Below are 14,085 nucleotides of genomic sequence, written 5' to 3'. Positions count from 1 at the left end.
AGATATCTAAAAGGCTGCAATTAAATTAGGTCCCACTGCACTTGCCACTACCCAAATGTGTAACTAATGGTATTTCTGGCCCTCAGGAAAAACATTTAATTCTAAGGTAAACTCCTCAAGGCAGAAATTACCTACATTTTTGTTCTATGGAAAAACAGTGCCTGGTGTTGGTACAGCCTAGAGGCTGTGCCACAGTTCTAAGAATAATAATAGTAGTACTGATAATTAATATTAGTATTAAATATTGTTACTTCAGTTTTATCACAGCTTACCCCTCTCTTTTGTTTTAATATTATGTGATAAGAATGTGTTTCATTCCTTCAGCTGAGGCATTCTCTATTCAAGGTTTTGTTGCTGGTTAAAGATACTTTGCTCTGCTCCCAGGGAACAAATAGGCCAATGGAGTAAGTGTTTGGTGGGATGAATGGTGTTCAGAGTGAGGACAAATGGTGAAAGAGAGGGGACACCATCAAAAGCTGTTCCGCTCCACATGAATGTGAACGCTTGTTCAATATCCTGCAATGAATTCCTGTAGTACACCGAGTTACTGGAAAAAATCTGCTGCACAGAGAAAGACACACATGTCACTGCTGAGTCAGAAGATGGCCATGATCAAATCAGCACTTTTTTTTTTTAAAGTTCTTTCTTGGGGGGTTTGTCACTTTACCCCTAAGAAGTAGATGCTCCTTAAAAATTGCTGCCAGAAGGCATTCCAGATGTAGATTTTAAACATTGCCCTTAAGCCAGATTGGAAGATACAGGGACAAAATGTCAAAATGCAAAGGCAGGATAGCTTAGTGTTAAAGTGTTACAAAATGCAATTGCTGTTTTAATACTGATTTATTACTTCAATGCTAGGGTTTAATAATTGTATGTTTCATTCCATTCTCTATAAGTATAGAATTATTGTGACTGCCTGTCACAAATTAGTGTACTTGAGATCACCCAAAAATCACCAACAAGGGCATGAGCAAAAGTCAGATTTCATATTAAACTATAAAGCACAACAGATTTCTTGGCAAGATTCACTCTACTTACAAAGGACAACTAAGGCACAACAGGGGAAAGAAGGCAACAACAAAACCAAACAAAATTCAGGCAATCAGAACAGAAATTAATTGAAAACTACCTAGGGGGGTGGGTGTGTGTGTGGGTGTGGGTGTGGGTGTGTATGTGTGTGTAAAGACAGGGCAGACAAGGATGAAAAGGAATGTGGCCTAAAGCTTAACAATCCTTAAACTTAACAGTGCTTTAACTTAACTTACACCTTAATTTATAGCTTGACCTTAACAATCTAACAGAGAAATAACACTTAACAGCATTCGCCTAAATTATAATTTATCTTCCAGATTTGCTATAGCATATGTGCAAGGGGTATTCGTGCAGACAGAAATAGTCAGTGCAAGATAAGGTACCTGTGGAAAAAATCTCCCTCAGAGGTCAGTGAAAATACTCACTTCAGATGCTTTTGCATGTCCTGCTGGATGAAGGATTGGGCCTTGAGGAGTGGTGTATCAGCCCAGGACACATCGTGTTTCAGCAATCCTCCAGGCACAGCAAACCTGAGGGTTTCTGGCTCTGAGAGGCTCCACTCAGAGGGACATTGCTGGTCTCAGACCCACTGTGGCCCAGGAGAGCTCAAAGGGCTCCATATCGGACTGCTGTTTATGGGTTTGCAAGAGTGGGCTTTAGTCAGAACAATGTTCCACCCTGGCCACAGTTTGTGTCCACACTTTCTTTGAGAGTGTGAGAACAAGAATGTTATGCCATTCAGGCCAGAGAAATATTTTCCAGGGCCGACCAGGAGAAAAACAAAAGCTTGTTAGGAGTTCCTGGGAACAGACAGTGTTTTTGACTAGCTCAGAAAGAGCTGAGCCCAGGTGGTGTTTTCAAGGACAAGGCCTAAAAAGCATTTCTGAGATCACACTGCAGCCTGTAAAGTGAGGGGGAATGATGCACCACCACACTGCCAACAGTCCAGGCAACAACTTGGCATGTTTGCAGTTAGTGCCCTGCTCTGTAAATGCTATTGCAAAAGTTAAGCTCCAAATGACATTAAGCTAGTTAAAATTAAATACATTTCAAGCAGAGTGAAAAAAAAAGAAAATAAAGAAAAAATCCCCACACAATAAAACACTTTACAAGCACTAGAGCAGTGAACTGGCTAAAGTGCTGTCCTAAAGATATAGGTGATACCTGCCGACAAAAACGGCTCGTCCCTGTTAGTAAAATACCATTGTAACCTTGATAGGAAAAGTAGTCTGCAAAACATGGATATCTGCACAATGCTAAGACATCCAATTGAGTTTTCCTGCAAGTCTTTTAAGATATCACCCAATTGTCTCAATTGCCCCTTCTGGAAATGCTATTCTTTATCTTCAGCCTGGAGTGGGAAATGTTTAGAACCCTGTGTTTTAAACTGCATTGAAGATTAAAAGCCTTAGGAGACACTATCAGTACTTCAGGTGCTTTGTATTAGTGAAGACCAGATAGAAAGTGTGCCTTTCCTATCATTTTTCTGTCCCTTCCTGTGTTTCCACTTGGGAGAAAGTGCTAGGAATTTATTTAGAAAGAAAAACGGATAGGCGTTATAGCAACAGCACTGCTTTCTTGCTGTCAAAACAATGACCATTTCTTTGAGCAACGTTTTTGTTGCTCAGCTCTTTCTTTTCTAAATGCATCTTAGGTTAAAAAGCATTCTTAGTTTTCCAAAAGATTTTAGAATATGAATTGCTTTCCAGCTTTTGAGGGGTTTTGGTTTGGGGTTTTTTTGTTTTAATTTTATCTGTTATGAATACTGATGCCCTGATTTAAAGGAGGTGACCATTCTTTTAGATCAGGAAAAATAAGCAGATTTTTCCTATACTGTGAGATCCAGGATGTTGCAGATCTTTCCCTTCTCTAAAGTTACTCTTTCCATCTCAGAGCAAGCAAAGTCACAATAAGGTAAAACAAACAAACAAAAAAATAAGCTCTCTATGCTCTGACTGGATTTATGTTACCTTTTTTTTTTATTTTTTAACTCTTGAATTGGTATTTAGCATGCAAATTAGGTAGATAAATATGTGGTGACCCCCTGTCTTTCACACACAAACCTTCTATCTCCTTCATTTGTGCCGCCATTGTCATTTGGCTGTGCGATGGTGAGCTGTGAGCTGCCAGCAGCTCTGCCGTAAGCTGGGCTGCTTTGTGAAGAGCTCCTGTGGGGGTCTTTCTTGTCTTTGGCAAACTCTTCCTAAAGAGTATTTTCTGCAGTGTGCGAGCAGCTCTTGGCACAGATTCATCAGCTCACAGTTATTTGCAGTGCTGATACTTAATAGTCATCCCCTGTAGCTTGGCAGTAGCTGAGATGGATAATGCAGCCTCCAAGTTGCTCCTTGCATGTTAGTTTCCTCTGTGTTGCAGACTTGGAAAGTCAAATTTAATTGATATAAACCAGGGAAAGAGAAAAGGGGAGATCCATCTTGCACTTCGAAGGATGTTTTATCAACTTCACTACTACTAAGAGAATAAGAATGTTTCAGGCAGAGAAATTAGAAGAGGATAGATCCAACAAGCCAAATACCACTGAGCCTTTAGTGCAGGAGGAGGAAAGGAAGAAGAAAGGAGGAACTGCCTCAGCTTTTGTCAGTTGTGTCAAGCAAGGAGAAGGATGTGAAGATGGGCATCTCTGACACACCACAGGCTATTGCTGTAGGAAAACATGCCACTCCCCAGACTCAGGATAACCCTAAATCTCAAAAGTGTCAGGACGCAATATCTCCCACACAACCGACTGCTTTACCCTAATCCATTCTCAGTCTTTCCCTCCTCTTCCTTCCAATCACCCATGCTTCCCATCCCAGCTAGAGCACGCAGGTTGAGCCCTACACCTCCTCAACCCTTACGGCCTTCTGCGTCATACTAAATGCTCTGCAGAAGTCAAAAGCCCTGCAGCATCCTTGGACCATGAGCCACCATGCAGAGGGGTGCCAGCAGCAAGTTCCCCCCCAAAAGCAGTTTAGCTCCACATACCTGAGGATGTGGAGCTAAACCACTCTCACAAAATAAAAGTTTGTTCCCGGCTTTTTTTTTTTTTTTTCTGGCTGGGAGGATGGTTTGTGGTGATGCTCTGGGACCAAAAGGGCTGCAAAAGCAGGAGGCCAGGAGCGAGAGTGCAGGTCACCTCCTATGGTATGGGTGCTCCCTGAGTCCCTATTGCCCTGGGGCCCGTTCTCGGAGTGTGAGTGTACCTCTGTGTGTGTTTTGGGGACAAGCCTCCCTGAGGCGGCGGCAGGGCTGGGGGGGGGAAGCTCCGAGCCGAGGGACCACATCCTAGCCCGGGGATGCAGTGGAGGTGAGGGCGGCGAGGCGCCCTCCCAAACCCCAGCCGGGCTGGGCGGTGCCGGGGGCTGGCTCCAGGCGGAGGAGGAGGAAAACGCCAGGAGGATATTCCTGAATGAACGGCTCGCTCCTCACCCCACACCTCCCCCCGGCTCCCGCCTTCCTCCCGCCACTCGCCGGTGTCTCTTCGAGGCGCAGCCAGTTTCTATAGCGACGGCGCTGAACCGCGGCTCTTCCGAGTAGTAACAAAGCCGGCCGCCCGCTGCCGCGCCGGGGCTGCGGGGGGACGTGGCTGCCTCTGCCGAGGACACCCCGACAGGTACGGAGCGAGAGGATGCCCGGCGGCCGCCGCCCGCCCCCGGCCAGGGGATGCTGCCGCCGGGGGATGGCTGCGGGGGGGACAAGGACTCCCCGCGGGCCGGGCGGCGGCCGTGGGGAAGGGGGAGGTGTCCGTCCGTCCGTCCGTCCTTCCGTGCGTTCGCGCCTGTGGCAGCCGATGGCCAGGGGAGGGCTGCGGGAGGGTGCCGCAGGTGCGCCCCGGGCGGCCCCTTCCCGACTTCGCCCGGCGCGGCCGCGGGCACCGGGACGGGGCGGCTGCCCCGGCTACCCCCCGCCCTCCGGGGCTGGGATGGCACGGGCAGCTCCGCGCCCCGAGCGGCAACCGGTGCGCTTGGCTCGCCCCTCTCCGCCGTGGACAGCGCTGCTCCTCGTCCCTTAAGGTTATACCTTGGTAATAATAATAATTTCGTTGTTGTTGTCAAATAGATTAGAGCCCCTAATTTGGGGGTTACAAAGTTTCGTTTCTTCAGCTTTATAAAGTAATGATGAATAGGGTAATAGCTTTAAAATGCGCTACTTAGGTAAAAAAAAAATCGAAAGGATTGGTGTTGTAGAGTAAACAAGACAATTATCGCTTGTTTTTAAGAGTAAGCGTACCGAAAGGTTTTAGGTAAAATGAGTCTGTAGCTTTCAGAGTCAGAAGGCAAAGATGGTAGAGGTGATAAACGTTTGCTTATCTCGGACAGCCAAGGTTAGGCAAGAATAAGCCGTCCTCACCTCCTGAGATACTAGTGTCAGAGAGTGGATGGGAAGGTCATTAGCAGGTCATTAGCCTGAGCAATGCTTGTGGTGGCTGTAATCGATAGCATCCGAGTGGTAGTGGCGGTGTGAATAGACATGGATTTCTGCAGAAATTTACAATTCAAGGGAACTTCCTGATGATAACAGAAGACTGACCCCGCATGATGAGGTCCTAGGGAGCAGTCTTGTGGCATATTGCTGAGTGATTTAGGAAATAAACGAGATCCTGGGCCAAAGCAAAATTGTGCTGTGACATGTATGCAGCCAGCAGCACGTTCAAGATGGGAATCTTCCTGGCTGTGAACAAGGGGAAAAAGGGAAATAGTACGTTAGCTGAGGACACTGTGTTGAGGACATAACTATTGAGCAAGTGGACAAGAATTGACATTTTAAGTAATAAGTAATTTAAATACCAGGTTATTTGAGATTTAAAACACTATACATAAGGTAATATCGGGGTATCAGAACTCAAAGGCTAAGCATTGACTGGAGGAAGTTTGAGAAGTAAATAAATGAAATATTAAGTGAAAAGTAAGCAAATTGTGTGACAACAGTGTAAAGAGAAGATACAGCTCTTCAGCAATCATAAATAGAAGTAGAAAAGAAAATGGAGACTTCTCTTGCAAGAGATGAATAAATAAAATGAAGCTCTAAATGAGTGTTGTACAAGTTTAAACTTTCCTCCATATAACATTTAAATTAGCAATATCATAACAATATGTGAAGTGGAATTCAGGTCTAGTTTTTTTTTAAACAGCAGTCACAAAAAAAAAAAAAAAGAAAGAAAAAAAAGTGGAATTTCTTAGCTATGTTGGCTGCAGTGGTTTGCCCAGTGTTTATAAGTGCTTGTCCTTCTCTTTCAAAAGTGTCACAACAGTTGTTTTGTTGAAAGAGTTATAACCTTCTGAATGACCTCTGTTTTTCATGCAACAGTGGAAAGCAAACTCTTGAGTTTAGAAAGTGTGTAAAAATGTAGATCTCAGATTAATTTAGCACGACGGAAAAAATATTTCAAGACCATGCTGTGGGCTATTTGAAATTGAATACACTAGCAGGAAATAAAAGGTCAGCTGTGCGTAATAAAGGCCTGGACACTTCTACCCCCTTAACTGCACGGCAGAGAATGAGAAGCATCAGAATGATGATCTTGCCTTAAAAGAGCAAAATATTTATGGTTACACTGCCTTGTGACATTTCAGTCCCAAAATTGTTCCTTGCGGAACAATTGCAAATTCCACTAGGCAAAGTTCACCAGAGTAAAAAATGTAGTAGTTGAGGCAGTACCAGGAAAGAACACAATAGTTCAGTATAGATAATACACCCCATAATATAGCCTGACATGCATATAGGCTTCTAATAGTCAGCAGTTCTAGCAATTAGATCACAGTCTCTCAGACTCTCATTTCACACCTTTCTGGTGCTCCTCAGTCCAGACTAGGTTTATAGGAAGCCTGTTGTCAAATTTGCTTGAAAGCATCATCTAAAGCTGTGCACTCTGTGCATTGATATAAGGCCACTGCAGGAGTCTGCTTCCACTATTCTTCTTGCTGTGTTCAGTGTGAGTTTAACATGTTTATCTATATCCTAGTTTGATGACTCGCTGTTAATTGTTTTTCTGGAGATGTACATGTGCTTGCCCTAGCCAGCAACTATTTCAAGTATACAGGGACACTTATCACCTACTGCCTGGAGGCTGTGATTTCAGTCCTTCCAGCGAGGTTGCTAAGGAGTGCTAGGGATCCTTGGAGAGCAAATCTCAGGAAACTCTCCCGTGGCCTTTGCATACATTGTGTGCTGAAGCACTACCTGTCCAATATAAACTACTCTTCTAAACTACTATAGTAATATAGTGTGGCCAGATGTGTACCTTATGTATCACAGTAAAACATATGATAATTGTGACTTTCTAGTAAAAAGAAAACATCTGTGTGAAAGTGCTGTGATAAGCTGCAGGCCTCTTCAAAATGTACCTTAAGTTTAAAAATCATTTGCAAAGACAAATAAAGAAGTACAAGACATGCAGCTTTTAACCTACTACAGCTCTACAATTTTTAAAACCAAATCCTGTGTGTTTCATTCAGATTGTTTTTCCTGCAGAGATGACGCAGCACAACATTTTAGGCATAATAAATACCATCATTCAACATGCCTTTCCTTTTCCCATTTTGTCTTTTCCACCATCAATGAGTGAACACAAACATTCAGTAAAAGTGGAAATAACTCGGCAGCAATTTAAATTTAGTCCAGATAGCGGGAAAACCTGAGATGTTCCAGCATCTCTCTAAAGTGCTGAGCAGACTTCAAATCCATTTAGGTTCTGTCTGATATCTCTTGCCATTTCCAAGAAATTTGGCCAAAGCATTACAAAGTTGTAGTTCTCTGAAAGATTCAGGTTCACAAGTGTTTTGTAGATATATATTGCATTTTGAAAGTAGCATCTATAGAGATTAGTACCACTGGTGGTACCACTGGTGGTAGTTCAGAAATTGGAGAAAGGAATAGGGACAAACTGTCTTATCTCTCCGCTTTCCTACTTCAATTAGGAATTGCCCAAGTTAATAGTGGAAAGGCAGCCTTGTAGAAAGAAAGGCGTGTGACAATCTGGATTTGCGAATAACTGTAAGGAAACCTGAAGGTGTATGGGGCTGTGACAACGAAAAAGGGGGAGCAGCCCATGATGCAGACATAGCCCTGGAGTCAAAGGGCGTGGTGGGAGAGTTACCTGGGACTGGTATGAGGAGTCAGGTTGAGATGGGATTCAGACTGGGACAGGCTGATTTTCCAGCCAGGAAAATCTGCAGATATTAGACTATGTGCATCATTTCCTCCCAGCGGATGGTCCAGTTCAGGGTTGAAGGCTTCATTTAGACCCCCATCGGTAAGCCATCAAGGCTTCATTGGCAAGATCCATGGCAAAAGGTGTTGATCAGGAAACCCAAACCTTTCCAAAATAGTCTCAGGGTAGGTGTTGTTCCAGGCAGGGGAACTCATCTTGGCAGGCAGTGCATGGCAAAGAAAGAAAACTCCCATTTCAGATGGACAGCCAGTCTGTACTCAGGCAGGAGATGTTCTCCTGTGAACAGAAAGAAAATATTCCCCCCCTGGTGACTCACAAGCAGCAACCTGATCAGAGTCTGCTTGAAAAAGCATCTGACCTTGAAGTTTCTGCTGTGGAATAGCTTTATGTGAAAGTATGGCTTGACTGCTGAGGACCTACACTGCAGGTGTTTACCAAAAACCTGTAGATGCCATTTGCCTCCCAATATGTGATGGGGGACCTGGAGTATTTCCGCAGAAGCATTCACTGTTGAAAACAAACATGCTCAAAACTCAAGCTGATACTGGCTTTCCAGTCTTAACAATTCCTCCAAGTAACTCTCAAAAAAGCTTGAAAAGCTTACCAGTGTTTCTACCACTATTGACAATATTTTGTTTATTTAGCTAGAATTTTATAAACACCTTAAGCAGAAATTTTGAGTAGTGTTTGAATCACCAGGTGGAGTGTTGTATAACATGTGTGTGTAATGAGGGCTTTTATCTTCCTGTATCTTTTTCAGTTCACTGAATTACACTTCTATGCTGTTAAAGGGACAGCTAAATGAAAGTCAAAGAAATAAACAGTGCTGTGTTTAGTGCTAGGTTCAAATAGTGCAATGAGTGAATTGCAGGGCCACAAATTAAACAATGAGGATAAAAAAAATAATTCACTAAATAACTGCCAAGTATACTGCAAACTCAGTGAAGCTTCCTGTGGAAGAAAATGATGAGTTATTGTATTACTAAAACTCTATTGTAATACATATATTCAGTGGAATGCTGATGTTTTGTAATGCTCTAGTACTTGGATTTGCTTTCAGTATATTACAGACATTTTACTGTGTCCGCTAAATCAAAGAGCACTTTTGTACCTGATGCTTATTCCTGTAATCAAGTTGCCTCTCATCCTCTGACAGACTTAACAGATTGAGCTCTTTAAAGCCTTCCCTTGAAGAAGACTTATTCAGCTCCTGATTATTTTTTTTGTGACCATCACACTGTTCCTGTGAGAAACTGTCCAGTTGTTCAAAATCCTTTATAGATTGTGAGCACTGTGACTGTGCAAAATATCTTCATTTGCCTCTCACCACAGCCTAAAAGGTAATGGTATCTTAGCTGTGTTTCTCTCCTCACCTATTCCATGTTCTAAATTCATGTTGCAAAGCTCTCACTCAGAAAATTTGTCTCTGTGACTTCTCTATGTCTGTGCTCATAACAGGGGGGTACCTACTCATTACCTGGGTACCTACTCACTTAAAGATCAGCTAGCAATGAAAAATTTCCTCTCTGGCCCTCTCTGTCGTCTAAAAATTAGGAACAAGTATCTATCCAGTAACATTAAAACTGCCCTCTTTGTATTGTAAGTTTTTGTTAGCCTGAAATATCACCCTTAATCGTAAAATGCCATGTCTCACATAGGATAAAGAGAGAACAGAAAGCATACCAACAATGAATCATCTGTTTTTGTTATCAGTCATTCAGACCCTTTGGTGATGGATGGGTGAATAGATTGAGCTTAGAGCTGTAAGCCAGCTTGGCAGCTGGCAGGTAAGTCCCTGGAAGCTCACCAAAATGCTTTCTCAAGCATCACACTTCTGTTTTACTTGCTGTATTTAGCCAAATCATATCCTGGAATATAAAGTACCCTCTTAAGACAATAGGATCACACTTGAGCATACATCTACTTTCAGTAGAACTTAAGCATATAGAGACATGTGCTCAGATAGGGATCTGAAGAAGGGTGCTTTCTTGGATGGGAAAATAGAGGAATACCTCTTACAAGACTAGGAAAGAGCAAGTCAGAACTGAAAATGAATGGTGTGCAGGTGATGTAAAAATGAAGTAATTATATTGCATATTGATAAATACCACAAAAATCCCCAGTGAACTAAGTTTCCAGTAAATTTTGTGTAATTTGTTTTTTAAGGATTAATGAAACTTTTTTACATGACTGCTTTGCCCAACTATGCCATCTGACAGGCAAGTTAAAAGCATTTTATAACCCTGGAATGGAGAAGCACTGAGTGCAGTGGTATCTCTGATCCTTCCCCTGGTATACCTCCCAAGACAGTTTGTTCCAAAGTAGTGTGCTGTGCTAATGGCAGCATTTGCATTAAGAAGATTATTTTTATGAATTTATTGTCACATGGCCAAAACATCTGCTTCATGCTGAAGTGTGGTTTTTAGGGTCTAAGGATAGTTCTCGGTGTATTCATCAGTGTAAATGTAAGGCTTCAGTAATGCATACTGACATAGATTTATTAAAATAAGAATTCTCATTGACTTTGGAACAGGAAAGAGGGAGGAATGTCACAATAACACATAGAAAGAAACTTTCTGGGGTAGCTCTTTTAAATGCAGTTTTGATATTCAGATATGGCTATGAATAGAATGAACAGCCTTCTGAACTTTATGCTCTGTTAAAAATTAAGTGGCCTGCCTATTTTCTGTTTCACTAAAGTAAAATTATTAATGAAAAAAAAGTCAGTTATGCCAGTCTTAAAATTAATTTTCAGTTTTAATAACATTAACAGGATGCTTCACTCACTGTTTGTCATTTTTACAGATAGCTCATATAGTGCATGTGTGTATTTGAAACTCTGTAGGGATCTTGAGAGACTAACAGCTTTTCTGTAGTTCTAGAACACACGCATGTGTACACATACTTTTATACATGCTACCTTCTCAAGAGAGCAAGAATATTTTAAATTATGCAAATATATGTAATATTTATATTTGCCAGACAGACCAAGGGTATAAATTGACATCATAGATAGATGTACGGAAATTTTCTGCATTCAGTGATGCAGATTACTGTACAAACAAGTTCATCCCTGTAACATTTTGTTTACCTGTTGCTCAAGGAAGAGAAACAATTTCACACAGTATGATTAGTAAAGTGCATCTGTGGACATAATTCTATGCAGGTGTCCAAAACAGAAGTATCTGTCCACTGACTGTAAAATAGCAATTTGTAATAAACAATCATGTTGCATATTTGTTGCTTCCTCCTTTTTTACTGTATCACTCTGCACTTCTTTCAATAGCAGTGTTATGTCTTTATGCTTAGGTTTTTCCCTCTTTTATTTCACTTACAATCTTGTCTCTCTGAGTGCAAGAAAGCCAACCTCATTGGAACAGAGATTTTTTTTAAAGTTGTTTCCAAGAGTTAGCCTATATGTTTTATTTTGCTGCTCACACATTAGCAATGTCAACCAGAAAGAGCAAAACGAGGCATGAAATAATGCTATGAGAAATAATGAACCCCAGGAAATAAAAAGTATGCAGTGATCAGCACATGGCTGGCTGTATTGAAAAGTAATGTTCATACCACTCCATTACTGCTGGCCCAGAGCTCCTTTGATCATGTTTGAAGAGTTGCATTTGTCTGGGAGTGTTTGGAGGGTTGATAAGGGTCGACTTCAATCAACATTTGCTTTCATGTTTGTGTATTCATAAAATTTAATATTCAAATATGTATGTGTGTGTTATAGTAATGCACACAGCTGATGGATTAGATTCATTACTTGCTGTTAAAACATTAGCAATAACTTTCATGGACAAGGCACAATAACACAGATTTTGCTGTGCAAAATATAGTGTCTAAACAGACAGAAATGCAACAAGTAGGGTATGTCAGAAAATTCCAGAGAAGGAGATAATATTATTTGGCATCAGTTTTGAGTTGCAATTGGATTGGAGTGGTTTGCTGTGTTTTGCATGGGTTTTTGTTTGTTTTGGCTTGTGCTTTTTTATGATGGGGAGTACGGACGATAAGGGTCTTTCAGGAAGAAACATTAATTGCAAGTGAGATTTTTGCACCGGCATGTGGACGAGAACAAATGTCTATCCTGGCAGTATGTCTGTTAAAATACCTAATTTTGCACTGCAACGTTTATATAAATTTTTCTAGAGAATACACTGAAGGAGTGTGGAGTGCTCACACTACGGGAAAAGCCTGAAAGACTTGTAGAAAAAAGAAATCAAATTGAACCCCTATATTGCAAGATCATATTGTTCTGAGAGAAGAAACAAATCTTGGGAAAGCAATTTCATCAGCATTCATAGCACTAAGCAGTGTCCCAGTTCCTGTGCTGCCTGCTCCAGAACTGACGTCATCTGTCCACCATGACATACTAGACCACTCAGACTGGCACACAAATACTGAGCAGCTGCCTCACAAATCCAGTTGCATACCTCTAGCAGAAGAAAGGCTCTAGTCAGAGATATGAATGGTTATTCACCCATCTGCAACAAGAAATGCAGCGTGCCAGGCAGCAAACAGCAAGCATCATACATTCATTGATGAGCAAAGTGATAATGGGGAAACCACAGGGAATTGTGTTGATAGGAAATGGGCAAATATTCGGTGTCTGTTCAGTTCAACTGACTGGTTCCAGGGAGAACACTTGACAAAGCTCACATCTTGCATACAGCTCCAGATGTCCATGAAACTTGGGGGGAATTTTCCCTGATTTTTCTTTCACATATGCAAGATGTGAAATGGTCATCTTGGTCAGATGAAGGTCCAAGAGGAAGGGACCTGAAGTCCTAGATCTCTGCTCTGCCTCTCCAGAGTGCCAGCTGCCCTGGAAAGACTGAAGTTAAGAGTTGTGGCTCTTGTGTCCTGCTCTGGGACATGACAGGCAAGATATGCACAAGTCACACCAATTTTAAGGTTTCTTTCAGTTACACTGGGAATGAAAAAGGGCCGTTGTTAAGGAATAGACAGTATAGAAACATCTTTGATCCCCCTAGACTGAGTGAATTAGCTAAATGATGAATGTCTCACATTGTGCAATCATTATTGCTCATCGTTGTGACAGGCCGGAAAGAGCAAACATAATAATTAATACTCGGCGTTGTGATAATGCCATTGTGTCCCAGCTTTAAATTGTTTAAACGAAGCTTTTCTTTTATTTAAGTAACTCCCTGATAATTCTGTTAAATCTTTCTTCTCTTCAGTCTTGAATCAGCTTTTCAGTAGAGACATCTTGTATCCTCTGGTGAAGTGGGCTTACAGGCGGGGAATGTCTGTGTTTGTATGTCTGTGTCACTCCCTTTCAAGTACTCATTGTAGAGCACAGCTATGACTGAATAATTTTCTTCAAATGTCGGATAAAATTACTCATTTTGTTTCAGCTAAACATTATTGTACACATACATATTGTATATATATGCTACCTGTAGATTAAAATATTAATCTATTAATGTAATGCTTAAAGAAATATATTGAGTTACTTTTCATGGAATCATGGAATGGTTTGGGTTGGAGGGGACTTCCAAGATCATCTAGTTCCAACTCTCCTGCCAAGGGAAGGGACACCTTCCACTAAACCAGGTTGTTCAAAGCCCCATCCAACCTGGACTTGAGCTTCCACTTCTTTTTTTTTCTGCATTTTCAGAAATGCAGTTTTATTCCAGTTGAGCAACAGCCACTAGCCACAATATTCTACCTCATGTGGCTTCTTTTATGAAGATATCCTAGTCCTTATTTTCAATGTAAAAATTGCAATTTCAGCTTTTATCTATGCATTTTCCTGAATATATAGTAATGGATTTATAAGTATGGAAGCATAGTGTGTGAGAAAAAACACTCCCTCCTTTGTAATGCTGGAAAATGCATGGTGTGTTAGACCTGCTTTT

The 14,085-nt window shown here is 41.6% G+C and overlaps 1 protein-coding gene across 3 annotated transcripts in view; it reads left to right on the top strand.

Annotated features, from left to right (window-relative positions):
* The first annotated feature begins 4,395 nt into the window (after positions 1-4,395).
* Positions 4,396-14,085, top strand: part of RNF182 (ring finger protein 182) — a 36,293-nt gene continuing 26,603 nt past the window's right edge. Inside the window, exon 1 of one of the 3 annotated variants that reach the window (XM_085051814.1) lies at positions 4,396-4,642. The gene's annotated coding sequence lies outside the window, so the exon portion shown is untranslated. Of the gene's footprint in view, positions 4,643-4,803; positions 5,054-14,085 lie in introns of those variants that run through there. The other 2 variants (XM_085051811.1, XM_085051812.1) reach the window with 2 other exon arrangements.

The sequence above is a fragment of the Lichenostomus cassidix genome, chromosome 2 (assembly GCF_008360975.1).
Source record: "Lichenostomus cassidix isolate B80296 chromosome 2, HeHo_3.0, whole genome shotgun sequence".
Taxonomy (NCBI): domain Eukaryota; kingdom Metazoa; phylum Chordata; class Aves; order Passeriformes; family Meliphagidae; genus Lichenostomus; species Lichenostomus cassidix.
Note: the sequence above shows the minus strand (reverse complement) of the source record. Positions and strands in the feature narration are given on the sequence as shown.